The 20,477-nt window shown below is 39.4% G+C and overlaps 15 non-coding genes across 15 annotated transcripts; all 15 read left to right on the forward strand.

Annotated features, from left to right (window-relative positions):
• The first annotated feature begins 424 nt into the window (after positions 1 to 424).
• TRNAR-UCG (transfer RNA arginine (anticodon UCG)) lies at positions 425 to 497 on the forward strand. Its single transcript has one exon. It is a non-coding gene; the product is annotated as a tRNA-Arg (tRNA).
• A 1,809-nt stretch (positions 498 to 2,306) lies between these two features.
• Positions 2,307 to 2,379, forward strand: TRNAR-UCG (transfer RNA arginine (anticodon UCG)). Its single transcript has one exon. It is a non-coding gene; the product is annotated as a tRNA-Arg (tRNA).
• An 850-nt stretch (positions 2,380 to 3,229) lies between these two features.
• Positions 3,230 to 3,302, forward strand: TRNAR-UCG (transfer RNA arginine (anticodon UCG)). Its single transcript has one exon. It is a non-coding gene; the product is annotated as a tRNA-Arg (tRNA).
• An 855-nt stretch (positions 3,303 to 4,157) lies between these two features.
• On the forward strand, positions 4,158 to 4,230 carry TRNAR-UCG (transfer RNA arginine (anticodon UCG)). The gene has a single exon. It is a non-coding gene; the product is annotated as a tRNA-Arg (tRNA).
• An 852-nt stretch (positions 4,231 to 5,082) lies between these two features.
• On the forward strand, positions 5,083 to 5,155 carry TRNAR-UCG (transfer RNA arginine (anticodon UCG)). Its single transcript has one exon. It is a non-coding gene; the product is annotated as a tRNA-Arg (tRNA).
• Positions 5,156 to 6,007: 852 nt separating this feature from the next.
• Positions 6,008 to 6,080, forward strand: TRNAR-UCG (transfer RNA arginine (anticodon UCG)). The gene has a single exon. It is a non-coding gene; the product is annotated as a tRNA-Arg (tRNA).
• An 855-nt stretch (positions 6,081 to 6,935) lies between these two features.
• TRNAR-UCG (transfer RNA arginine (anticodon UCG)) lies at positions 6,936 to 7,008 on the forward strand. Its single transcript has one exon. It is a non-coding gene; the product is annotated as a tRNA-Arg (tRNA).
• Positions 7,009 to 8,737: 1,729 nt separating this feature from the next.
• On the forward strand, positions 8,738 to 8,810 carry TRNAR-UCG (transfer RNA arginine (anticodon UCG)). Its single transcript has one exon. It is a non-coding gene; the product is annotated as a tRNA-Arg (tRNA).
• Positions 8,811 to 10,587: 1,777 nt separating this feature from the next.
• Positions 10,588 to 10,660, forward strand: TRNAQ-UUG (transfer RNA glutamine (anticodon UUG)). The gene has a single exon. It is a non-coding gene; the product is annotated as a tRNA-Gln (tRNA).
• Positions 10,661 to 11,515: 855 nt separating this feature from the next.
• On the forward strand, positions 11,516 to 11,588 carry TRNAR-UCG (transfer RNA arginine (anticodon UCG)). Its single transcript has one exon. It is a non-coding gene; the product is annotated as a tRNA-Arg (tRNA).
• Positions 11,589 to 13,320: 1,732 nt separating this feature from the next.
• Positions 13,321 to 13,393, forward strand: TRNAR-UCG (transfer RNA arginine (anticodon UCG)). Its single transcript has one exon. It is a non-coding gene; the product is annotated as a tRNA-Arg (tRNA).
• Positions 13,394 to 15,125: 1,732 nt separating this feature from the next.
• Positions 15,126 to 15,198, forward strand: TRNAR-UCG (transfer RNA arginine (anticodon UCG)). Its single transcript has one exon. It is a non-coding gene; the product is annotated as a tRNA-Arg (tRNA).
• An 852-nt stretch (positions 15,199 to 16,050) lies between these two features.
• Positions 16,051 to 16,123, forward strand: TRNAR-UCG (transfer RNA arginine (anticodon UCG)). Its single transcript has one exon. It is a non-coding gene; the product is annotated as a tRNA-Arg (tRNA).
• A 1,732-nt stretch (positions 16,124 to 17,855) lies between these two features.
• On the forward strand, positions 17,856 to 17,928 carry TRNAR-UCG (transfer RNA arginine (anticodon UCG)). The gene has a single exon. It is a non-coding gene; the product is annotated as a tRNA-Arg (tRNA).
• An 852-nt stretch (positions 17,929 to 18,780) lies between these two features.
• TRNAR-UCG (transfer RNA arginine (anticodon UCG)) lies at positions 18,781 to 18,853 on the forward strand. The gene has a single exon. It is a non-coding gene; the product is annotated as a tRNA-Arg (tRNA).
• The last annotated feature ends 1,624 nt before the right edge of the window (positions 18,854 to 20,477 follow it).

Genomic DNA, 20,477 nt, shown 5'->3' on the forward strand with positions numbered 1-20,477 from the left:
ATGAAGCATCTGCATTAACTCCTAAAGGTGTCCATGTTTTCTGCCAAGTGACCTCATGGAAGAGGAGGATTCTGTTTTGGCTTGTCCTTCCACGTTGTTGTCAAGTTTGAAGAATTGAAACATCTGCATTCCCTTCTAACAGTAGATTTCCTCTATTTGACTGAGCGGACAAATTCGGCTCTGCTCATTTCTGGGGAATCGAAAATCAAGATGTTGTTTTGCAAAGCTTTGCCTTTCTTCCATCGTTACTTAATCCATCTTTTAAAATTGCTGTCACTGCTTGAAAGAGTGTGCAGTAAGTGGTGCCTCTTTCGGACAATGGGAGGTTTCTCCAATTTTTTTCACAAGTTGAATCGCTTCTAAAATTTGTCATGCTATGTTTTTTCTTTTTCCCAGATACGCTGCCACACACACCCCAAATTGAGACTGCGTGGCCTAATGGATAAGGCGTCTGACTTCGAATCAGAAGATTGAGGGTTCGAGTCCCTTCGTGGTCGATGTTTATGAAGCATCAAACATTAATGCAGAAGCCTGTCATGTTCATCTGAAAAGGGGCAAATTTTTTTGTTAGTTTTAATGATTAAAAATTGGTGCGTTTAACTAAATCAAACAACCCTATGACGGAAAATTACTACAAATATAAGATAAAGGACAGTTTCCTTCAAATCTTTTAAAGCAAACCTTTAAAAAAAAGTCATCAGAAACAGAGGGATATATTTGAAGAAGTTACCTGGTGGAAACACTGCTTTTAGCCATTTTTAGAGAAATGAAAACAGACAAATTCTTTGGAAATCATGCTATTTCTTTCTCATCAACTTATGCAAATCATTGGAATTGCCACTTATGCCAAAAAGAGAGAGCTCTGAAAGTGTGTTTCTAACAAAAGGCAGTTTTCTCTCTCAAATTGTTTCACAAGTTTGAAAAAAATGAAGGGGCAAGTTTATTTGTAACTTTTAATGATAAAAATTGGTGCGTTTAACCCCTTAAGGACACATGACATGTGTGACATGTCATGATTCCCTTTTATTCCAGAAGTTTGGTCCTTAAGGGGTTAAAGGACCACTCTAGGCACCCAGACCACTTCAGCTTAATGAAGTGGTCTGGGTGCCAGGTCCAGCTAGGGTTAACTAATTGTTTTATAAACATAGCAGTTTCAGAGAAACTGCTATGTTTATCAATTAGCTAAGCCTTCCCCCTAATTCTCTAGTGGCTGTCTCACTGACAGCCGCTGGAGGCGCTTGCGTGATTCTCACTGTGAAAATCACAGTGAGAGCACGCAAGCGTCCATAGGAAAGCATTATGAATGCTTTCCTATGTGACCGGCTGAATGCGCGCGCAGCTCTTGCCGCGCGTGGGCATTCAGCCGACGGGGAGGAATGGAGGCGGAGAGGAGGAGGAGAGCTCCCCGCCCAGCGCTGGAAAAAGGTAAGTTTTTACTCCTTTCCCCTTTCCAGAGCCGGGCGGGAGTGGGTCCCTGAGGGTGGGGGCACCCTCAGGGCACTCTAGTGCCAGGAAAACGAGTATGCTTTCCTGGCACTAGAGTGGTCCTTTAACTAAATCAAACAACCCTATGATGGAAAATTACTACAAATATAAGATAAAGGACAGTTTCCTTCAAATCTTTTAAAGCAAACCTTTAAATAAAAGTCATCAGAAACAGAGGGATATATTTGAAGAAGTTACCTGGTGGAAACACTGCTTTTAGCCATTGTTAGAGAAATGAAAACAGAAAAATTCTTTGGAAATCATGCTATTTCTTTCTCATCAACTTATGCAAATCATTGGAATTGCCACTTATGCCAAAAAGAGAGAGCTCTGAAAGTGTGTTTCTAACAAAAGGCAGTTTTCTCTCTCAAATTGTTTCACAAGTTTGAAAAAAATGAAGCATCTGCATTAACTCCTAAAGGTGTCCATGTTTTCAGCCAAGTGACCTCATGGAAGAGGAGGATTCTGTTTTGGCTTGTCCTTCCACGTTGTTGTCGTCAAGTTTGAAGAATTGAAACATCTGCATTCCCTTCTAACAGTAGATTTCCTCTATTTGACTGAGCGGACAAATTCGGCTCTGCTCATTTCTGGGGAATCGAAAATCAAGATGTTGTTTTGCAAAGCTTTGCCTTTCTTCCATCGTTACTTAATCCATCTTTTAAAATTGCTGTCACTGCTTGAAAGAGTGTGCAGTAAGTGGTGCCTCTTTCGGACAAAGGGAGGTTTCTCCAATTTTTTTCACAAGTTGAATCGCTTCTGCAATTTGTCATGCTATGTTTTTTCTTTTTCCCAGATACGCTGCCACACACACCCAAAATTGAGACCGCGTGGCCTAATGGATAAGGCGTCTGACTTCGAATCAGAAGATTGAGGGTTCGAGTCCCTTCGTGGTCGATGTTTATGAAGCTTCAAACACTAATGCCTGTCATGTTCTTCTGAAAAGGGGCAAGTTTATTTGTTACTTTTAATGATAAAAATTGGTGCGTTTAACTAAATCAAACAACCCTATGATGGAAAATTACTACAAATATAAGATAAAGGACAGTTTCCTTCAAATCTTTTAAAGCAAACCTTTAAATAAAAGTCATCAGAAACAGAGGGATATATTTGAAGAAGTTACCTGGTGGAAACACTGCTTTTAGCCATTGTTAGAGAAATGAAAACAGAAAAATTCTTTGGAAATCATGCTATTTCTTTCTCATCAACTTATGCAAATCATTGGAATTGCCACTTATGCCAAAAAGAGAGAGCTCTGAAAGTGTGTTTCTAACAAAAGGCAGTTTTCTCTCTCAAATTGTTTCACAAGTTTGAAAAAAAATGAAGCATCTGCATTAACTCCTAAAGGTGTCCATGTTTTCTGCCAAGTGACCTCATGGAAGAGGAGGATTCTGTTTTGGCTTGTCCTTCCACGTTGTTGTCGTCAAGTTTGAAGAATTGAAACATCTGCATTCCCTTCTAACAGTAGATTTCCTCTATTTGACTGAGCGGACAAATTCGGCTCTGCTCATTTCTGGGGAATCGAAAATCAAGATGTTGTTTTGCAAAGCTTTGCCTTTCTTCCATCGTTACTTAATCCATCTTTTAAAATTGCTGTCACTGCTTGAAAGAGTGTGCAGTAAGTGGTGCCTCTTTCGGACAAAGGGAGGTTTCTCCAATTTTTTTCACAAGTTGAATCGCTTCTGCAATTTGTCATGCTATGTTTTTTCTTTTTCCCAGATACGCTGCCACACACACCCAAAATTGAGACCGCGTGGCCTAATGGATAAGGCGTCTGACTTCGAATCAGAAGATTGAGGGTTCGAGTCCCTTCGTGGTCGATGTTTATGAAGCTTCAAACACCAATGCAGAAGCCTGTCATGTTCTTCTGAAAAGGGGCAAGTTTATTTGTTACTTTTAATGATAAAAATTGGTGCGTTTAACTAAATCAAACAACCCTATGATGGAAAATTACTACAAATATAAGATAAAGGACAGTTTCCTTCAAATCTTTTAAAGCAAACCTTTAAATAAAAGTCATCAGAAACAGAGGGATATATTTGAAGAAGTTACCTGGTGGAAACACTGCTTTTAGCCATTGTTAGAGAAATGAAAACAGAAAAATTCTTTGGAAATCATGCTATTTCTTTCTCATCAACTTATGCAAATCATTGGAATTGCCACTTATGCCAAAAAGAGAGAGCTCTGAAAGTGTGTTTCTAACAAAAGGCAGTTTTCTCTCTCAAATTGTTTCACAAGTTTGAAAAAAATGAAGCATCTGCATTAACTCCTAAAGGTGTCCATGTTTTCTGCCAAGTGACCTCATGGAAGAAGAGGATTCTGTTTTGTCTTGTCCTTCCACGTTGTTGTCGTCAAGTTTGAAGAATTGAAACATCTGCATTCCCTTCTAACAGTAGATTTCCTCTATTTGACTGAGCGGACAAATTCGGCTCTGCTCATTTCTGGGGAATCGAAAATCAAGATGTTGTTTTGCAAAGCTTTGCCTTTCTTCCATCGTTACTTAATCCATCTTTTAAAATTGCTGTCACTGCTTGAAAGAGTGTGCAGTAAGTGGTGCCTCTTTCGGACAAAGGGAGGTTTCTCCAATTTTTTTCACAAGTTGAATCGCTTCTGCAATTTGTCATGCTATGTTTTTTCTTTTTCCCAGATACGCTGCCACACACATCCAAAGTTGAGACCGCGTGGCCTAATGGATAAGGCGTCTGACTTCGAATCAGAAGATTGAGGGTTCGAGTCCCTTCGTGGTCGATGTTTATGAAGCTTCAAACACCAATGCAGAAGCCTGTCATGTTCTTCTGAAAAGGGGCAAGTTTATTTGTTACTTTTAATGATAAAAATTGGTGCGTTTAACTAAATCAAACAACCCTATGATGGAAAATTACTACAAATATAAGATAAAGGACAGTTTCCTTCAAATCTTTTAAAGCAAACCTTTAAATAAAAGTCATCAGAAACAGAGGGATATATTTGAAGAAGTTACCTGGTGGAAACACTGCTTTTAGCCATTGTTAGAGAAATGAAAACAGAAAAATTCTTTGGAAATCATGCTATTTCTTTCTCATCAACTTATGCAAATCATTGGAATTGCCACTTATGCCAAAAAGAGAGAGCTCTGAAAGTGTGTTTCTAACAAAAGGCAGTTTTCTCTCTCAAATTGTTTCACAAGTTTGAAAAAAATGAAGCATCTGCATTAACTCCTAAAGGTGTCCATGTTTTCTGCCAAGTGACCTCATGGAAGAAGAGGATTCTGTTTTGGCTTGTCCTTCCACGTTGTTGTCAAGTTTGAAGAATTGAAACATCTGCATTCCCTTCTAACAGTAGATTTCCTCTATTTGACTGAGCGGACAAATTCGGCTCTGCTCATTTCTGGGGAATCGAAAATCAAGATGTTGTTTTGCAAAGCTTTGCCTTTCTTCCATCGTTACTTAATCCATCTTTTAAAATTGCTGTCACTGCTTGAAAGAGTGTGCAGTAAGTGGTGCCTCTTTCGGACAAAGGGAGGTTTCTCCAATTTTTTTCACAAGTTGAATCGCTTCTGCAATTTGTCATGCTATGTTTTTTCTTTTTCCCAGATAGGCTGCCACACACACCCAAAATTGAGACCGCGTGGCCTAATGGATAAGGCGTCTGACTTCGAATCAGAAGATTGAGGGTTCGAGTCCCTTCGTGGTCGATGTTTATGAAGCTTCAAACACCAATGCAGAACCCTGTCATGTTCTTCTGAAAAGGGGCAAGTTTATTTGTTACTTTTAATGATAAAAATTGGTGCGTTTAACTAAATCAAACAACCCTATGATGGAAAATTACTACAAATATAAGATAAAGGACAGTTTCCTTCAAATCTTTTAAAGCAAACCTTTAAATAAAAGTCATCAGAAACAGAGGGATATATTTGAAGAAGTTACCTGGTGGAAACACTGCTTTTAGCCATTGTTAGAGAAATGAAAACAGAAAAATTCTTTGGAAATCATGCTATTTCTTTCTCATCAACTTATGCAAATCATTGGAATTGCCACTTATGCCAAAAAGAGAGAGCTCTGAAAGTGTGTTTCTAACAAAAGGCAGTTTTCTCTCTCAAATTGTTTCACAAGTTTGAAAAAAATGAAGCATCTGCATTAACTCCTAAAGGTGTCCATGTTTTCTGCCAAGTGACCTCATGGAAGAAGAGGATTCTGTTTTGGCTTGTCCTTCCACGTTGTTGTCAAGTTTGAAGAATTGAAACATCTGCATTCCCTTCTAACAGTAGATTTCCTCTATTTGACTGAGCGGACAAATTCGGCTCTGCTCATTTCTGGGGAATCGAAAATCAAGATGTTGTTTTGCAAAGCTTTGCCTTTCTTCCATCGTTACTTAATCCATCTTTTAAAATTGCTGTCACTGCTTGAAAGAGTGTGCAGTAAGTGGTGCCTCTTTCGAACAAAGGGAGGTTTCTCCAATTTTTTTCACAAGTTGAATCGCTTCTGCAATTTGTCATGCTATGTTTTTTCTTTTTCCCAGATACGCTGCCACACACACCCAAAATTGAGACTGCGTGGCCTAATGGATAAGGCGTCTGACTTCGAATCAGAAGATTGAGGGTTCGAGTCCCTTCGTGGTCGATGTTTATGAAGCTTCAAACACCAATGCAGAAGCCTGTCATGTTCTTCTGAAAAGGGGCAAATTTATTTGTTACTTTTAATGATAAAAATTGGTGCGTTTAACTAAATCAAACAACCCTATGATGGAAAATTACTACAAATATAAGATAAAGGACAGTTTCCTTCAAATCTTTTAAAGCAAACCTTTAAATAAAAGTCATCAGAAACAGAGGGATATATTTGAAGAAGTTACCTGGTGGAAACACTGCTTTTAGCCATTGTTAGAGAAATGAAAACAGAAAAATTCTTTGGAAATCATGCTATTTCTTTCTCATCAACTTATGCAAATCATTGGAATTGCCACTTATGCCAAAAAGAGAGAGCTCTGAAAGTGTGTTTCTAACAAAAGGCAGTTTTCTCTCTCAAATTGTTTCACAAGTTTGAAAAAAATGAAGCATCTGCATTAACTCCTAAAGGTGTCCATGTTTTCTGCCAAGTGACCTCATGGAAGAGGAGGATTCTGTTTTGGCTTGTCCTTCCACGTTGTTGTCGTCAAGTTTGAAGAATTGAAACATCTGCATTCCCTTCTAACAGTAGATTTCCTCTATTTGACTGAGCGGACAAATTCGGCTCTGCTCATTTCTGGGGAATCGAAAATCAAGATGTTGTTTTGCAAAGCTTTGCCTTTCTTCCATCGTTACTTAATCCATCTTTTAAAATTGCTGTCACTGCTTGAAAGAGTGTGCAGTAAGTGGTGCCTCTTTCGGACAAAGGGAGGTTTCTCCAATTTTTTTCACAAGTTGAATCGCTTCTGCAATTTGTCATGCTATGTTTTTTCTTTTTCCCAGATACGCTGCCACACACACCCAAAATTGAGACCGCGTGGCCTAATGGATAAGGCGTCTGACTTCGAATCAGAAGATTGAGGGTTCGAGTCCCTTCGTGGTCGATGTTTATGAAGCTTCAAACACCAATGCAGAAGCCTGTCATGTTCTTCTGAAAAGGGGCAAGTTTATTTGTTACTTTTAATGATAAAAATTGGTGCGTTTAACTCAATCAAACAACCCTATGATGGAAAATTACTACAAATATAAGATAAAGGACAGTTTCCTTCAAATCTTTTAAAGCAAACCTTTAAAAAAAAGTCATCAGAAACAGAGGGATATATTTGAAGAAGTTACCTGGTGGAAACACTGCTTTTAGCCATTGTTAGAGAAATGAAAACAGACAAATTCTTTGGAAATCATGCTATTTCTTTCTCATCAACTTATGCAAATCATTGGAATTGCCACTTATGCCAAAAAGAGAGAGCTCTGAAAGTGTGTTTCTAACAAAAGGCAGTTTTCTCTCTCAAATTGTTTCACAAGTTTGAAAAAAATGAAGGGGCAAGTTTATTTGTTACTTTTAATGATAAAAATTGGTGCGTTTAAAGGACCACTCTAGGCACCCAGACCACTTCAGCTTAATGAAGCGGTCTGGGTGCCAGGTCCAGCTAGGGTTAACTAATTGTTTTATAAACATAGCAGTTTCAGAGAAACTGCTATGTTTATCAATTAGTTAAGCCTTGCCCCTAATTCTCTAGTGGCTGTCTCACTGACAGCCGCTAGAGGCGCTTGCGTGATTCTCACTGTGAAAATCACAGTGAGAGCACGCAAGCGTCCATAGGAAAGCATTATGAATGCTTTCCTATGTGAACGGCTGAATGCGCGCGCAGCTCTTGCCGCGCGTGCGCATTCAGCCGACGGGGAGGAATGGAGGCGGAGAGGAGGAGGAGAGCTCCCCGCCCAGCGCTGGAAAAAGGTAAGTTTTTACCCCTTTCCCCTTTCCAGAGCCAGGCGGGAGTGGGTCCCTGAGGGTGGGGGCACCCTCAGGGCACTCTAGTGCCAGGAAAACGAGTATGCTTTCCTGGCACTAGAGTGGTCCTTTAACTAAATCAAACAACCCTATGATGGAAAATTACTACAAATATAAGATAAAGGACAGTTTCCTTCAAATCTTATAAAGCAAACCTTTAAATAAAAGTCATCAGAAACAGAGGGATATATTTGAAGAAGTTACCTGGTGGAAACACTGCTTTTAGCCATTGTTAGAGAAATGAAAACAGAAAAATTCTTTGGAAATCATGCTATTTCTTTCTCATCAACTTATGCAAATCATTGGAATTGCCACTTATGCCAAAAAGAGAGAGCTCTGAAAGTGTGTTTCTAACAAAAGGCAGTTTTCTCTCTCAAATTGTTTCACAAGTTTGAAAAAAATGAAGCATCTGCATTAACTCCTAAAGGTGTCCATGTTTTCTGCCAAGTGACCTCATGGAAGAAGAGGATTCTGTTTTGGCTTGTCCTTCCACGTTGTTGTCAAGTTTGAAGAATTGAAACATCTGCATTCCCTTCTAACAGTAGATTTCCTCTATTTGACTGAGCGGACAAATTCGGCTCTGCTCATTTCTGGGGAATCGAAAATCAAGATGTTGTTTTGCAAAGCTTTGCCTTTCTTCCATCGTTACTTAATCTATCTTTTAAAATTGCTGTCACTGCTTGAAAGAGTGTGCAGTAAGTGGTGCCTCTTTCGGACAAAGGGTGGTTTCTCCAATTTTTTTCACAAGTTGAATCGCTTCTGCAATTTGTCATGCTATGTTTTTTCTTTTTCCCAGATACGCTGCCACACACACCCAAAATTGAGACCGCGTGGCCTAATGGATAAGGCGTCTGACTTCGAATCAGAAGATTGAGGGTTCGAGTCCCTTCGTGGTCGATGTTTATGAAGCTTCAAACACCAATGCAGAAGCCTGTCATGTTCTTCTGAAAAGGGGCAAGTTTATTTGTTACTTTTAATGATAAAAATTGGTGCGTTTAACTAAATCAAACAACCCTATGATGGAAAATTACTACAACTATAAGATAAAGGACAGTTTCCTTCAAATCTTTTAAAGCAAACCTTTAAATAAAAGTCATCAGAAACAGAGGGATATATTTGAAGAAGTTACCTGGTGGAAACACTGCTTTTAGCCATTGTTAGAGAAATGAAAACAGAAAAATTCTTTGGAAATCATGCTATTTCTTTCTCATCAACTTATGCAAATCATTGGAATTGCCACTTATGCCAAAAAGAGAGAGCTCTGAAAGTGTGTTTCTAACAAAAGGCAGTTTTCTCTCTCAAATTGTTTCACAAGTTTGAAAAAAATGAAGCATCTGCATTAACTCCTAAAGGTGTCCATGTTTTCTGCCAAGTGACCTCATGGAAGAAGAGGATTCTGTTTTGGCTTGTCCTTCCACGTTGTTGTCAAGTTTGAAGAATTGAAACATCTGCATTCCCTTCTAACAGTAGATTTCCTCTATTTGACTGAGCGGACAAATTCGGCTCTGCTCATTTCTGGGGAATCGAAAATCAAGATGTTGTTTTGCAAAGCTTTGCCTTTCTTCCATCGTTACTTAATCCATCTTTTAAAATTGCTGTCACTGCTTGAAAGAGTGTGCAGTAAGTGGTGCCTCTTTCGGACAAAGGGAGGTTTCTCCAATTTTTTTCACAAGTTGAATCGCTTCTGCAATTTGTCATGCTATGTTTTTTCTTTTTCCCAGATACGCTGCCACACGCACCCAAAATTGAGACTGCGTGGCGTAATGGATGAGGCGTCTGACTTCGAATCAGAAGATTGAGGGTTCGAGTCCCTTCGTGGTCGATGTTTATGAAGCTTCAAACACCAATGCAGAAGCCTGTCATGTTCTTCTGAAAAGGGGCAAATTTATTTGTTACTTTTAATGATAAAAATTGGTGCGTTTAACTAAATCAAACAACCCTATGATGGAAAATTACTACAAATATAAGATAAAGGACAGTTTCCTTCAAATCTCTTAAAGCAAACCTTTAAATAAAAGTCATCAGAAACAGAGGGATATATTTGAAGAAGTTACCTGGTGGAAACACTGCTTTTAGCCATTGTTAGAGAAATGAAAACAGAAAAATTCTTTGGAAATCATGCTATTTCTTTCTCATCAACTTATGCAAATCATTGGAATTGCCACTTATGCCAAAAAGAGAGAGCTCTGAAAGTGTGTTTCTAACAAAAGGCAGTTTTCTCTCTCAAATTGTTTCACAAGTTTGAAAAAAATGAAGCATCTGCATTAACTCCTAAAGGTGTCCATGTTTTCTGCCAAGTGACCTCATGGAAGAAGAGGATTCTGTTTTGGCTTGTCCTTCCACGTTGTTGTCAAGTTTGAAGAATTGAAACATCTGCATTCCCTTCTAACAGTAGATTTCCTCTATTTGACTGAGCGGACAAATTCGGCTCTGCTCATTTCTGGGGAATCGAAAATCAAGATGTTGTTTTGCAAAGCTTTGCCTTTCTTCCATCGTTACTTAATCCATCTTTTAAAATTGCTGTCACTGCTTGAAAGAGTGTGCAGTAAGTGGTGCCTCTTTCGAACAAAGGGAGGTTTCTCCAATTTTTTTCACAAGTTGAATCGCTTCTGCAATTTGTCATGCTATGTTTTTTCTTTTTCCCAGATACGCTGCCACACACACCCAAAATTGAGACCGCGTGGCCTAATGGATAAGGGGTCTGACTTTGAATCAGAAGATTGAGGGTTCGAGTCCCTTCGTGGTCGATGTTTATGAAGCTTCAAACACCAATGCAGAAGCCTGTCATGTTCTTCTGAAAAGGGGCAAATTTATTTGTTACTTTTAATGATAAAAATTGGTGCGTTTAACTAAATCAAACAACCCTATGATGGAAAATTACTACAAATATAAGATAAAGGACAGTTTCCTTCAAATCTTTTAAAGCAAACCTTTAAATAAAAGTCATCAGAAACAGAGGGATATATTTGAAGAAGTTACCTGGTGGAAACACTGCTTTTAGCCATTGTTAGAGAAATGAAAACAGAAAAATTCTTTGGAAATCATGCTATTTCTTTCTCATCAACTTATGCAAATCATTGGAATTGCCACTTATGCCAAAAAGAGAGAGCTCTGAAAGTGTGTTTCTAACAAAAGGCAGTTTTCTCTCTCAAATTGTTTCACAAGTTTGAAAAAAATGAAGCATCTGCATTAACTCCTAAAGGTGTCCATGTTTTCTGCCAAGTGACCTCATGGAAGAGGAGGATTCTGTTTTGGCTTGTCCTTCCACGTTGTTGTCGTCAAGTTTGAAGAATTGAAACATCTGCATTCCCTTCTAACAGTAGATTTCCTCTATTTGACTGAGCGGACAAATTCGGCTCTGCTCATTTCTGGGGAATCGAAAATCAAGATGATGTTTTGCAAAGCTTTGCCTTTCTTCCATCGTTACTTAATCCATCTTTTAAAATTGCTGTCACTGCTTGAAAGAGTGTGCAGTAAGTGGTGCCTCTTTCGGACAAAGGGAGGTTTCTCCAATTTTTTTCACAAGTTGAATCGCTTCTGCAATTTGTCATGCTATGTTTTTTCTTTTTCCCAGATACGCTGCCACACACACCAAAAATTGAGACCGCGTGGCCTAATGGATAAGGCGTCTGACTTCGAATCAGAAGATTGAGGGTTCGAGTCCCTTCGTGGTCGATGTTTATGAAGCTTCAAACACCAATGCAGAAGCCTGTCATGTTCTTCTGAAAAGGGGCAAGTTTATTTGTTACTTTTAATGATAAAAATTGGTGCGTTTAACTCAATCAAACAACCCTATGATGGAAAATTACTACAAATATAAGATAAAGGACAGTTTCCTTCAAATCTTTTAAAGCAAACCTTTAAAAAAAAGTCATCAGAAACAGAGGGATATATTTGAAGAAGTTACCTGGTGGAAACACTGCTTTTAGCCATTGTTAGAGAAATGAAAACAGACAAATTCTTTGGAAATCATGCTATTTCTTTCTCATCAACTTATGCAAATCATTGGAATTGCCACTTATGCCAAAAAGAGAGAGCTCTGAAAGTGTGTTTCTAACAAAAGGCAGTTTTCTCTCTCAAATTGTTTCACAAGTTTGAAAAAAATGAAGGGGCAAGTTTATTTGTTACTTTTAATGATAAAAATTGGTGCGTTTAAAGGACCACTCTAGGCACCCAGACCACTTCAGCTTAATGAAGTGGTCTGGGTGCCAGGTCCAGCTAGGGTTAACTAATTGTTTTATAAACATAGCAGTTTCAGAGAAACTGCTATGTTTATCAATTAGTTAAGCCTTGCCCCTAATTCTCTAGTGGCTGTCTCACTGACAGCCGCTAGAGGCGCTTGCGTGATTCTCACTGTGAAAATCACAGTGAGAGCACGCAAGCGTCCATAGGAAAGCATTATGAATGCTTTCCTATGTGACCGGCTGAATGCGCGCGCAGCTCTTGCCGCGCGTGCGCATTCAGCCGACGGGGAGGAATGGAGGCGGAGAGGAGGAGGAGAGCTCCCCGCCCAGCGCTGGAAAAAGGTAAGTTTTTACCCCTTTCCCCTTTCCAGAGCCAGGCGGGAGTGGGTCCCTGAGGGTGGGGGCACCCTCAGGGCACTCTAGTGCCAGGAAAACGAGTATGCTTTCCTGGCACTAGAGTGGTCCTTTAACTAAATCAAACAACCCTATGATGGAAAATTACTACAAATATAAGATAAAGGACAGTTTCCTTCAAATCTTATAAAGCAAACCTTTAAATAAAAGTCATCAGAAACAGAGGGATATATTTGAAGAAGTTACCTGGTGGAAACACTGCTTTTAGCCATTGTTAGAGAAATGAAAACAGAAAAATTCTTTGGAAATCATGCTATTTCTTTCTCATCAACTTATGCAAATCATTGGAATTGCCACTTATGCCAAAAAGAGAGAGCTCTGAAAGTGTGTTTCTAACAAAAGGCAGTTTTCTCTCTCAAATTGTTTCACAAGTTTGAAAAAAATGAAGCATCTGCATTAACTCCTAAAGGTGTCCATGTTTTCTGCCAAGTGACCTCATGGAAGAGGAGGATTCTGTTTTGGCTTGTCCTTCCACGTTGTTGTCGTCAAGTTTGAAGAATTGAAACATCTGCATTCCCTTCTAACAGTAGATTTCCTCTATTTGACTGAGCGGACAAATTCGGCTCTGCTCATTTCTGGGGAATCGAAAATCAAGATGTTGTTTTGCAAAGCTTTGCCTTTCTTCCATCGTTACTTAATCCATCTTTTAAAATTGCTGTCACTGCTTGAAAGAGTGTGCAGTAAGTGGTGCCTCTTTCGGACAAAGGGAGGTTTCTCCAATTTTTTTCACAAGTTGAATCGCTTCTGCAATTTGTCATGCTATGTTTTTTCTTTTTCCCAGATACGCTGCCACACACACCCAAAATTGAGACCGCGTGGCCTAATGGATAAGGCGTCTGACTTCGAATCAGAAGATTGAGGGTTCGAGTCCCTTCGTGGTCGATGTTTATGAAGCTTCAAACACCAATGCAGAAGCCTGTCATGTTCTTCTGAAAAGGGGCAAGTTTATTTGTTACTTTTAATGATAAAAATTGGTGCGTTTAACTCAATCAAACAACCCTATGATGGAAAATTACTACAAATATAAGATAAAGGACAGTTTCCTTCAAATCTTTTAAAGCAAACCTTTAAAAAAAAGTCATCAGAAACAGAGGGATATATTTGAAGAAGTTACCTGGTGGAAACACTGCTTTTAGCCATTGTTAGAGAAATGAAAACAGACAAATTCTTTGGAAATCATGCTATTTCTTTCTCATCAACTTATGCAAATCATTGGAATTGCCACTTATGCCAAAAAGAGAGAGCTCTGAAAGTGTGTTTCTAACAAAAGGCAGTTTTCTCTCTCAAATTGTTTCACAAGTTTGAAAAAAATGAAGGGGCAAGTTTATTTGTTACTTTTAATGATAAAAATTGGTGCGTTTAAAGGACCACTCTAGGCACCCAGACCACTTCAGCTTAATGAAGTGGTCTGGGTGCCAGGTCCAGCTAGGGTTAACTAATTGTTTTATAAACATAGCAGTTTCAGAGAAACTGCTATGTTTATCAATTAGTTAAGCCTTGCCCCTAATTCTCTAGTGGCTGTCTCACTGACAGCCGCTAGAGGCGCTTGCGTGATTCTCACTGTGAAAATCACAGTGAGAGCACGCAAGCGTCCATAGGAAAGCATTATGAATGCTTTCCTATGTGACCGGCTGAATGCGCGCGCAGCTCTTGCCGCGCGTGCGCATTCAGCCGACGGGGAGGAATGGAGGCGGAGAGGAGGAGGAGAGCTCCCCGCCCAGCGCTGGAAAAAGGTAAGTTTTTACCCCTTTCCCCTTTCCAGAGCCAGGCGGGAGTGGGTCCCTGAGGGTGGGGGCACCCTCAGGGCACTCTAGTGCCAGGAAAACGAGTATGCTTTCCTGGCACTAGAGTGGTCCTTTAACTAAATCAAACAACCCTATGATGGAAAATTACTACAAATATAAGATAAAGGACAGTTTCCTTCAAATCTTATAAAGCAAACCTTTAAATAAAAGTCATCAGAAACAGAGGGATATATTTGAAGAAGTTACCTGGTGGAAACACTGCTTTTAGCCATTGTTAGAGAAATGAAAACAGAAAAATTCTTTGGAAATCATGCTATTTCTTTCTCATCAACTTATGCAAATCATTGGAATTGCCACTTATGCCAAAAAGAGAGAGCTCTGAAAGTGTGTTTCTAACAAAAGGCAGTTTTCTCTCACAAATTGTTTCACAAGTTTGAAAAAAATGAAGCATCTGCATTAACTCCTAAAGGTGTCCATGTTTTCTGCCAAGTGACCTCATGGAAGAGGAGGATTCTGTTTTGGCTTGTCCTTCCACGTTGTTGTCGTCAAGTTTGAAGAATTGAAACATCTGCATTCCCTTCTAACAGTAGATTTCCTCTATTTGACTGAGCGGACAAATTCGGCTCTGCTCATTTCTGGGGAATCGAAAATCAAGATGTTGTTTTGCAAAGCTTTGCCTTTCTTCCATCGTTACTTAATCTATCTTTTAAAATTGCTGTCACTGCTTGAAAGAGTGTGCAGTAAGTGGTGCCTCTTTCGGACAAAGGGAGGTTTCTCCAATTTTTTTCACAAGTTGAATCGCTTCTGCAATTTGTCATGCTATGTTTTTTCTTTTTCCCAGATACGCTGCCACACACACCCAAAATTGAGACCGCGTGGCCTAATGGATAAGGCGTCTGACTTCGAATCAGAAGATTGAGGGTTCGAGTCCCTTCGTGGTCGATGTTTATGAAGCTTCAAACACCAATGCAGAAGCCTGTCATGTTCTTCTGAAAAGGGGCAAGTTTATTTGTTACTTTTAATGATAAAAATTGGTGCGTTTAACTAAATCAAACAACCCTATGATGGAAAATTACTACAACTATAAGATAAAGGACAGTTTCCTTCAAATCTTTTAAAGCAAACCTTTAAATAAAAGTCATCAGAAACAGAGGGATATATTTGAAGAAGTTACCTGGTGGAAACACTGCTTTTAGCCATTGTTAGAGAAATGAAAACAGAAAAATTCTTTGGAAATCATGCTATTTCTTTCTCATCAACTTATGCAAATCATTGGAATTGCCACTTATGCCAAAAAGAGAGAGCTCTGAAAGTGTGTTTCTAACAAAAGGCAGTTTTCTCTCTCAAATTGTTTCACAAGTTTGAAAAAAATGAAGCATCTGCATTAACTCCTAAAGGTGTCCATGTTTTCTGCCAAGTGACCTCATGGAAGAAGAGGATTCTGTTTTGGCTTGTCCTTCCACGTTGTTGTCAAGTTTGAAGAATTGAAACATCTGCATTCCCTTCTAACAGTAGATTTCCTCTATTTGACTGAGCGGACAAATTCGGCTCTGCTCATTTCTGGGGAATCGAAAATCAAGATGTTGTTTTGCAAAGCTTTGCCTTTCTTCCATCGTTACTTAATCCATCTTTTAAAATTGCTGTCACTGCTTGAAAGAGTGTGCAGTAAGTGGTGCCTCTTTCGGACAAAGGGAGGTTTCTCCAATTTTTTTCACAAGTTGAATCGCTTCTGCAATTTGTCATGCTATGTTTTTTCTTTTTCCCAGATAGGCTGCCACACACACCCAAAATTGAGACCGCGTGGCCTAATGGATAAGGCGTCTGACTTCGAATCAGAAGATTGAGGGTTCGAGTCCCTTCGTGGTCGATGTTTATGAAGCTTCAAACACCAATGCAGAAGCCTGTCATGTTCTTCTGAAAAGGGGCAAGTTTATTTGTTACTTTTAATGATAAAAATTGGTGCGTTTAACTCAATCAAACAACCCTATGATGGAAAATTAATACAAATATAAGATAAAGGACAGTTTCCTTCAAATCTTTTAAAGCAAACCTTTAAAAAAAAGTCATCAGAAACAGAGGGATATATTTGAAGAAGTTACCTGGTGGAAACACTGCTTTTAGCCATTGTTAGAGAAATGAAAACAGACAAATTCTTTGGAAATCATGCTATTTCTTTCTCATCAACTTATGCAAATCATTGGAATTGCCACTTATGCCAAAAAGAGAGAGCTCTGAAAGTGTGTTTCTAACAAAAGGCAGTTTTCTCTCTCAAATTGTTTCACAAGTTTGAAAAAAATGAAGGGGCAAGTTTATTTGTTACTTTTAATGATAAAAATTGGTGCGTTTAAAGGACCACTCTAGGCACCCAGACCACTTCAGCTTAATGAAGTGGTCTGGGTGCCAGGTCCAGCTAGGGTTAACTAATTGTTTTATAAACATAGCAGTTTCAGAGAAACTGCTATGTTTATCAATTAGTTAAGCCTTCCCCCTAATTCTCTAGTGGCTGTCTCACTGACAGCCGCTAGAGGCGCTTGCGTGATTCTCACTGTGAAAATCACAGTGAGAGCACGCAAGCGTCCATATTAAAGCATTATGAATGCTTTCCTATGTGACCGGCTGAATGCGCGCACAGCTCTTGCCGCGCGTGCGCATTCAGCCGACGGGGAGGAATGGAGGCGGAGAGGAGGAGGAGAGCTCCCCGCCCAGCGCTGGAAAAAGGTAAGTTTTTACCCCTTTCCCCTTTCCAGAGCCAGGCGGGAGTGGGTCCCTGAGGGTGGGGGCACCCTCAGGGCACTCTAGTGCCAGGAAAACGAGTATGCTTTCCTGGCACTAGAGTGGTCCTTTAACTAAATCAAACAACCCTATGATGGAAAATTACTACAAATATAAGATAAAGGACAGTTTCCTTCAAATCTTATAAAGCAAACCTTTAAATAAAAGTCATCAGAAACAGAGGGATATATTTGAAGAAGTTACCTGGTGGAAACACTGCTTTTAGCCATTGTTAGAGAAATGAAAACAGAAAAATTCTTTGGAAATCATGCTATTTCTTTCTCATCAACTTATGCAAATCATTGGAATTGCCACTTATGCCAAAAAGAGAGAGCTCTGAAAGTGTGTTTCTAACAAAAGGCAGTTTTCTCTCACAAATTGTTTCACAAGTTTGAAAAAAATGAAGCATCTGCATTAACTCCTAAAGGTGTCCATGTTTTCTGCCAAGTGACCTCATGGAAGAGGAGGATTCTGTTTTGGCTTGTCCTTCCACGTTGTTGTCGTCAAGTTTGAAGAATTGAAACATCTGCATTCCCTTCTAACAGTAGATTTCCTCTATTTGACTGAGCGGACAAATTCGGCTCTGCTCATTTCTGGGGAATCGAAAATCAAGATGTTGTTTTGCAAAGCTTTGCCTTTCTTCCATCGTTACTTAATCTATCTTTTAAAATTGCTGTCACTGCTTGAAAGAGTGTGCAGTAAGTGGTGCCTCTTTCGGACAAAGGGAGGTTTCTCCAATTTTTTTCACAAGTTGAATCGCTTCTGCAATTTGTCATGCTATGTTTTTTCTTTTTCCCAGATACGCTGCCACACACACCCAAAATTGAGACCGCGTGGCCTAATGGATAAGGCGTCTGACTTCGAATCAGAAGATTGAGGGTTCGAGTCCCTTCGTGGTCGATGTTTATGAAGCTTCAAACACCAATGCAGAAGCCTGTCATGTTCTTCTGAAAAGGGGCAAGTTTATTTGTTACTTTTAATGATAAAAATTGGTGCGTTTAACTAAATCAAACAACCCTATGATGGAAAATTACTACAACTATAAGATAAAGGACAGTTTCCTTCAAATCTTTTAAAGCAAACCTTTAAATAAAAGTCATCAGAAACAGAGGGATATATTTGAAGAAGTTACCTGGTGGAAACACTGCTTTTAGCCATTGTTAGAGAAATGAAAACAGAAAAATTCTTTGGAAATCATGCTATTTCTTTCTCATCAACTTATGCAAATCATTGGAATTGCCACTTATGCCAAAAAGAGAGAGCTCTGAAAGTGTGTTTCTAACAAAAGGCAGTTTTCTCTCTCAAATTGTTTCACAAGTTTGAAAAAAATGAAGCATCTGCATTAACTCCTAAAGGTGTCCATGTTTTCTGCCAAGTGACCTCATGGAAGAAGAGGATTCTGTTTTGGCTTGTCCTTCCACGTTGTTGTCAAGTTTGAAGAATTGAAACATCTGCATTCCCTTCTAACAGTAGATTTCCTCTATTTGACTGAGCGGACAAATTCGGCTCTGCTCATTTCTGGGGAATCGAAAATCAAGATGTTGTTTTGCAAAGCTTTGCCTTTCTTCCATCGTTACTTAATCCATCTTTTAAAATTGCTGTCACTGCTTGAAAGAGTGTGCAGTAAGTGGTGCCTCTTTCGGACAAAGGGAGGTTTCTCCAATTTTTTTCACAAGTTGAATCGCTTCTGCAATTTGTCATGCTATGTTTTTTCTTTTTCCCAGATAGGCTGCCACACACACCCAAAATTGAGACCGCGTGGCCTAATGGATAAGGCGTCTGACTTCGAATCAGAAGATTGAGGGTTCGAGTCCCTTCGTGGTCGATGTTTATGAAGCTTCAAACACCAATGCAGAAGCCTGTCATGTTCTTCTGAAAAGGGGCAAGTTTATTTGTTACTTTTAATGATAAAAATTGGTGCGTTTAACTCAATCAAACAACCCTATGATGGAAAATTAATACAAATATAAGATAAAGGACAGTTTCCTTCAAATCTTTTAAAGCAAACCTTTAAAAAAAAGTCATCAGAAACAGAGGGATATATTTGAAGAAGTTACCTGGTGGAAACACTGCTTTTAGCCATTGTTAGAGAAATGAAAACAGACAAATTCTTTGGAAATCATGCTATTTCTTTCTCATCAACTTATGCAAATCATTGGAATTGCCACTTATGCCAAAAAGAGAGAGCTCTGAAAGTGTGTTTCTAACAAAAGGCAGTTTTCTCTCTCAAATTGTTTCACAAGTTTGAAAAAAATGAAGGGGCAAGTTTATTTGTTACTTTTAATGATAAAAATTGGTGCGTTTAAAGGACCACTCTAGGCACCCAGACCACTTCAGCTTAATGAAGTGGTCTGGGTGCCAGGTCCAGCTAGGGTTAACTAATTGTTTTATAAACATAGCAGTTTCAGAGAAACTGCTATGTTTATCAATTAGTTAAGCCTTCCCCCTAATTCTCTAGTGGCTGTCTCACTGACAGCCGCTAGAGGCGCTTGCGTGATTCTCACTGTGAAAATCACAGTGAGAGCACGCAAGCGTCCATATTAAAGCATTATGAATGCTTTCCTATGTGACCGGCTGAATGCGCGCACAGCTCTTGCCGCGCGTGCGCATTCAGCCGACGGGGAGGAATGGAGGCGGAGAGGAGGAGGAGAGCTCCCCGAACAGCGCTGGAAAAAGGTAAGTTTTTACCCCTTTCCCCTTTCCAGAGCCGGGCGGGAGTGGGTCCCTGAGGGTGGGGGCACCCTCAGGGCACTCTAGTGCCAGGAAAACGAGTATGCTTTCCTGGCACTAGAGTGGTCCTTTAACTAAATCAAACAACCCTATGATGGAAAGTTACTACAAATATAAGATAAAGGACAGTTTCCTTCAAATCTTTTAAAGCAAACCTTTAAATAAAAGTCATCAGAAACAGAGGGATATATTTGAAGAAGTTACCTGGTGGAAACACTGCTTTTAGCCATTGTTAGAGAAATGAAAACAGAAAAATTCTTTGGAAATCATGCTATTTCTTTCTCATCAACTTATGCAAATCATTGGAATTGCCACTTATGCCAAAAAGAGAGAGCTCTGAAAGTGTGTTTCTAACAAAAGGCAGTTTTCTCTCTCAAATTGTTTCACAAGTTTGAAAAAAATGAAGCATCTGCATTAACTCCTAAAGGTGTCCATGTTTTCTGCCAAGTGACCTCATGGAAGAGGAGGATTCTGTTTTGGCTTGTCCTTCCACGTTGTTGTCGTCAAGTTTGAAGAATTGAAACATCTGCATTCCCTTCTAACAGTAGATTTCCTCTATTTGACTGAGCGGACAAATTCGGCTCTGCTCATTTCTGGGGAATCGAAAATCAAGATGTTGTTTTGCAAAGCTTTGCCTTTCTTCCATCGTTACTTAATCCATCTTTTAAAATTGCTGTCACTGCTTGAAAGAGTGTGCAGTAAGTGGTGCCTCTTTCGGA

Source organism: Pelobates fuscus, chromosome 9 (genome assembly GCF_036172605.1).
Source record: "Pelobates fuscus isolate aPelFus1 chromosome 9, aPelFus1.pri, whole genome shotgun sequence".
In the NCBI taxonomy this organism is placed as follows: domain Eukaryota; kingdom Metazoa; phylum Chordata; class Amphibia; order Anura; family Pelobatidae; genus Pelobates; species Pelobates fuscus.